The sequence below is a fragment of the Enhydra lutris genome, unplaced genomic scaffold (genome assembly GCF_002288905.1).
Source record: "Enhydra lutris kenyoni isolate GAN:26980312 unplaced genomic scaffold, ASM228890v2 scaffoldscaffold83, whole genome shotgun sequence".
NCBI lineage: Eukaryota > Metazoa > Chordata > Mammalia > Carnivora > Mustelidae > Enhydra > Enhydra lutris.
The window spans coordinates 4,876,119-4,882,243 of record NW_019154167.1 but is presented as its reverse complement, the minus strand read 5'-3'; the positions used below and the strand labels follow the sequence as shown (position 1 = coordinate 4,882,243).

The 6,125-nt window shown below is 41.2% G+C and overlaps 1 pseudogene; it reads right to left on the bottom strand.

Moving 5' to 3' along the window:
- Nucleotides 1–606: 606 nt before the first annotated feature.
- On the bottom strand, nucleotides 607–6,125 carry LOC111161287 (annotated as a pseudogene).

Sequence of the window (6,125 nt, the reverse complement as noted above, 5' to 3'; positions counted from 1 at the left end):
GGGTATAGCCAACCATTCACTGAGCACTCTGTCTGCCTTTTCTCACTGAATCCTCACAACAATCTCGTAGACCTATTGTCCAGAGGAGGAAACTGAGGTTCGAAGAGGTCAAGTCACTTACCCAAGATACCACAGCTCATAAGAGGCGCAGCTGATGTGTGAACCCAGGTCAACTCTGACTCTAAAACCTGTGTCCTTAATCATTCTTGCTATAGAGCCTAGTCCCACTAGCTCACAGCAGTTACAGCATCCAAACAGATGCACTGACCATGGTGTGTTTCCTTTCCCTGTCAGTGAAGCCTAGTAACACCACTTGTCCCCAGAAAACAAAGGCACCAGCACTTCGAAGAGAAAAAAATTATGAAAAAGGTGATGCACTCTCATTTTCCTACTAACCTTCATGCTCTGCAAATCCCTAAGCCCCAAGAGATGTCCTTACTTTATCCACAGACCTTTTTCCTAGAAGGCTGTCCTCGTGTCCTGATTTTGCCTGCTGTCCCAGCACAATTATGCAGAGCACCCCTTTACCTTCAAAACCATCTGCATTAATTGGACAAGAAATGATATGGTCACCCTACCTATGAAGAGACAAAGAAGTCTCACACATCAGGTCCTTTTGCAACCCTGACACACGCGCTGGACAATGATCTGCTGGCCGAGGGTGGGGCTGATCTTCTGCGAGGAGTAGCCAGCCTCTCTTTGAGGACGAAATAAGGAATAAACAAACTGGGAATGTGACTTGCAGGGGATTTCGAGTACAATCCAGCTTCTTGGGGCTGGAGTGGTCAAGGAACAGAGGTAGGGGAATACCTGGAATGCAGAACTTGCCCTAGTTGGAGGCAGGCACGGTTGAGGACAACTGGCTCTCTCAAGCACAGCTGTGCCTCACATATGAGGAGCTGGAGAGTTGGACACCGAGACATAAACAGGTGAAGGAAAGACTAATTAAGGGGTCCAGCCCACTCCACTAGCCCCCGGTTTGCCTTCTATCACAGTCCACGTTCTTGCTGCAGAGGGAGCCCAACTAAGCCCTGGGTCCGGGCTGCTTCTGAGAAAATAAAGCCCCCAGGACACAGTAAGACTTTGGGGACAGTTGAGAAAAGCAAGTGGCCAAGGGTGCAGAAGTCATGAGAAATCCAAGCTCTAGTCTGTTGCTGATTACACACAGGAATAAGCATAGGAAAGGACCCAAATAATGTTGAGAAGAAGTCATCCAGGAGGAAGGGACTTACTTCCAAGAATGCTAGCAAGATTTACTATTGGAAAATCTATAATATGATTTATGTGAATCAGCCAAAAGATTCAAAAAAAATGTTAATCTCAATAGCTGATAAAACAGCACGTGTGAATGTTTTAGATCCATTATGTCACCTAAAACACTTAGAAAACCAAAGATATTATCGTGAACACATACACCTCAGGTGAAAGCCCAATGTCATGTTTGTTGATGAAATGCTACTGTCACTACTATTTGAATATGGAAGGTAACAAGAAAGATTTCTGTCAGTATGGTGATTTGAAAGGCCCCTCCCCCCCCACTTTTTTTTTTTAGCTGTACCTGTGAGATTTAATTCAATATAAGTCTCCAGATAAACTAAGATTACTCACTAATTCCCTCAATTTTGCATTAGTCCAAGGAGCCAAGGTCAACTGAGGATTCTATAAAGTACACTTAAGTTAGCAATATGATTTGGAAGTTTTGATGGATATTCAGCATTGAATTGTTTTGGAAAACTTGACCACCGAAAAGAGACTATTCTCAGTTGACCTCATTGCACCGGAATGAGCAAATCTCTAGAACCATTTCTGGTCGTAGGACAACTTTACACCTCTAAAAATTGATAGGAAGCTAAAGAGCTTTTGTGCCAGTTATACCTGCCAGTGTTTACTGTAACAAAACACTAGAACAGAAATTTTAGTCCATTTATTTTAAAATAACTTTTAAAAACCGTCACATCATGCTGATATAAATTACAAATGCCTGTGAAACATGTGTTTTCTAAAAAAGTAGAGTGGAGAGTGACACTGTTTCAGATACTTGAAAATCTCTTTAATATCTGGCCTAAAGAACTCAGATGTGTTCTTACATCTACTTCTGCATTTTATCCGTTGCTGGATCAGACATAATGAACTTCTGGAAAATTCTCCCACGCACTGGTGAGGGAATGAAAGCGAAAAGGCAAATAACAGTATGAAAATATCCCCGTAAGGCTGACTTCGAGAAATAATTAACAGAAATGACTATTTAGGAAAGCCATGAAAATCAATATGGTTAAGGAAAACTTGATTTTCCTTGGAACAAACTGCACTACAGACATATATTAAAGTTGAGTTGTGACGTTTGATAATGTTTCATTCATGGTACAAATGAGTTAAAGATCAGCAGAATGGCACAGGTCCAATAACTGACAGAAACACGGCACTTTAGGCAAGCAAATGAATGCGATGTGGGTAAAGTAAATAAATTGATGATTTTGATCGGAACAAATTGCACTAAAGACACACGATAAAGTAGGGTTGCTACATTTGGTAATGTTTCATAAACAACAAAAGTGTTTTAGGTATGGGCAGAATGGCACAGGTCCAAACGCTAGAGCTGGTGGGTCTCTGGAGAGTTACAGGTCTTTTTTGTGCCAAGTGAGGTGGCTCTGAAAAGAGCCTTTGGTTTGCAAGGCGGTCAGGTGATCCCGAGGCAGCTCATTGGTGAAAGGTGTACCTGATGACTGCCTTGCTTGTCTGAGATACGGCGCGCTTGCCAATCTCCCCGGGCAGCAGCAGGTGCACGGCTGTCTGGATCTCCCTGGAGGTGATGGTGGTGCGCTGGGTGGAGTGGGCCAGGCGAGAGGCCTCGTCGGCGATGTTCTCGAAGATGTCCTTGATGAACAAATCCATGACGCCCACAGCCTTCTGTGGGAGGCTCAGGCCCTTGTGAACCTGCTTTAGAACCCTGGGGAAGTACATGGTGAAACTGTTGTGGGAGCAGCAGTGGTGGTGGCGGGGCCACCGTGCCTTGGCTGCTCCTGCTTCGGACTCTTCGAGTCTGCTGCCATGGGCTCCTCAGTGCCCAGGTTTCGTCAGAAGAGGTCTCACAGCCAGCCTGAGCTATGTGGACTTTGCCTTCCCAACACCTCAGAAGGAGGGAGAATGGCGGCTACTGAGGGGTGCTGGCCCATTTATGGTCGTTGCATTTCCTGACGTCATGGGCAACCTCCATATCTGATTGGACAAAATGCAATGCGGGAAATCAGAGTTCTATACCAGGCCTTTGTCATCTGTGATTGTATACCCTCGACCTTGACAATCACATCGGAGAATCAAAGAGGGAAATCCAGTACTCTCTAAATTTCTTGGGACGTCAGGTAGAAAATCTTTGTAAGATGCCACAAAGAGCAAAAGGTCCTCTGAGAATAGCAGCTGACAGATGCACATAATAAGAACTTTAAAAAAATATCACTCAGGGTTGCCTGGTTAACCCAGTTGGTTCAGTGTCTGACTCTTGATTTCTACTTGGGTCATGATCTCAGGGTGGTGAAATCTAGCCCCTTGTGGAGCTCCCCATCAGCAGGGTGTCTGCTTGAGATTGTTTCTCTCTCTCTCTCCCTCTGCTGCTCCCTCCTGCATGAGCTCTCTTCTTTTCTCAAATAAATAAATCTTTTTTTTTAAGATTTTATTTTTATTTGACACACAGAGAGAGAAACCACAAGCAGGCAGAGAGGCAGGCAGAGAGAGAGAGAGAGGAGGAAACAGGCTCCCTGCTCAGCAGAGAGCCCGATGTGGGGCTCGATCCCAGGACCCTGAGATCATGACCTGAGCCGAAGGCAGAGGCTTTAACCCACTGAGCCACCCAGGCACCCCTCAAATAAATAAATCTTTTAAAACATATATCACTCAAATCACCTATATTGTGGAACATCAACTTTAATCCCTTGGGAGAGAGGAAACTTCCCAACCAAAGTTATACCACAAGCACTATGACTTGCCACAAATTGGCCATTTCACCTCTAATTCATAATCTGCTTGGTGGCCACTATGGCTTGAGCAGAAACTCTATGACATAGTTATCAGAGTGCTCCCACAATCAAGGGACCCTTCTTACTAACCAGTGTCTTTAGTTCTGATAAGAACTCTCCATGATTTGGGAAAGAAATGGAAAAACCACCATCTCCAAAATCAGAACATATACAGAAATGATTACAGGGACAGTTTCAAGTCCTTAAACAGGTCCTTATCAATATTTGGATCCTAAAAATTCTTTAAATGTTAATATTGATTAATATATATATAAGAGCTATTGTATGAAAAATATGTATTAACCTAATTCTCTAAGAAACCTCCTTAAGGAGAGAAGTTATCAATATAATGGAAAATATTTTAAAATTAAAAACCCAACACTTTGGGAATTTTTGATGACACACACAAACACATTTCTACATGTATGAATGCAAAACAGTTTAAAATTTGAACCAAGGGAATTATAAAACCAAACCAGTTATAGAAATTGAATCAAACAAAGAATTAAAGAAATAGAGGTCATCAATGAGCTATGGTCCCAAATGGTCTGGCTTCCAAGGGTGTGTCTTGTCAAACCTTCAAGGATCAGGTAATTCTACTGCTAATAAAATAGTTCCAGATAATGAAGAAAAAAACCTCCTTCTTATTTCAAGAAAATATAATATGATGGCAAAACCTATTGAAGAATGTATGCTAACCAAATTTCTGAGAAGTCCCACTTCTACTTCAAATATTATCAATAAGTAATAAATTAATAAATAATAATTGTTATTTGTGATAATTTAATAGTTTATTAAATTAATAAATAAACTTATTATTAATAAATTTGGTGTCACATTACAGAAAAGACTTTTTAAATAAAAGAAACAGTTTTATTGCTGTAAATAGTAAATTATAAGCATCAAACTGGAGGAAGCATTATTCATAAAACAAAATACCCCATACGTATATTTTTCAACACTACCCCCACTGTAGAGTCCATTTAAATAAATAACTGAGCATTCAAACACAGAACAGAAATAGCTAAATAAGGAAGCTCATAAAATAGTGTTTTTTTCAAGTTTCCTAGAACTGAAGTAACTAGTTTAACTCAGATTTATCCAATTCTATTGTTTCCTGGTCTACGTTTTTTTTTTAAAAATACTCTTTTGTTTTTTAAAATGCAAAGATTCAGAACCTGCAGTTATGCCTCATGGGATGAGAGGAACACCAAATCAGAGTAGCCCAAGCCCACCTGCCACTGGTTCAGCCAATGAAAGACCTGCAGACCCTAAACCACAGCCATTGGCTTAAAGTGGGAGCAGGTAATAAGTATGAGTATGAACCAGTAAGTGTTCCTGGGTGTTCACCCTTAGAGACTGAGGAAAAAAATAGGTGTGTTATATATTTTTCCTCCCTTGTTTGTTCAGGGCCCTAAATCTCAATCCCTACTATTAGTGGGCTTATTAAGGGAAAAACTGCGGCTCTTTTTAGGCAACTGAATCTAGTAAGTAGAAGGGTTGCCCCACAATATATATTTAAGAAATGCTGTGGGGCCCTTGGGTGGCTCAGTCAGTTAAGTGTCCCACTCTTGATCTCAGTTCAGATCTTGATCTCAAGATTCTGAGTTTAGGCACTGCTTTGGGCTCCACAATGTGCATGGAGCCTACTTAAACAAAGAAAAGAAAAGAAATGCTGAATAAAACTACTCTAGGTGAGCAATTGTTTTTCCCATCTCACGTCTGTATGGGTACTCAGCAGCTAAATCTTTCACCTGCCACCATGTACCTCTCATCTCAGCCTAACACTTACATTGCTCAAGATAGAATCAATGTTAATGAAACTATTATTAACAAATGCAACTGAACAATGCGCTCTTATCCAATCCCAGGTCACCGACAATGTTCATTCTTTCTGTCAGGTCCTTTGAAATAATCCTAATCTTGTGCAAATGCAGCCTAAATTATATGCAAATGCAGAGGTTGCTGAATCTATCATGGATGTACAGTACGTTTCTCAAATTTGCAAATAGCAATGTTGAAAGGAGAGCAAGTGTATTGGGTAACAGAATCAGGATGCAAAGTGTTCTCATCATGAGCAAACTTGAGCACATCAGCAACCATGATGTTCCCCAT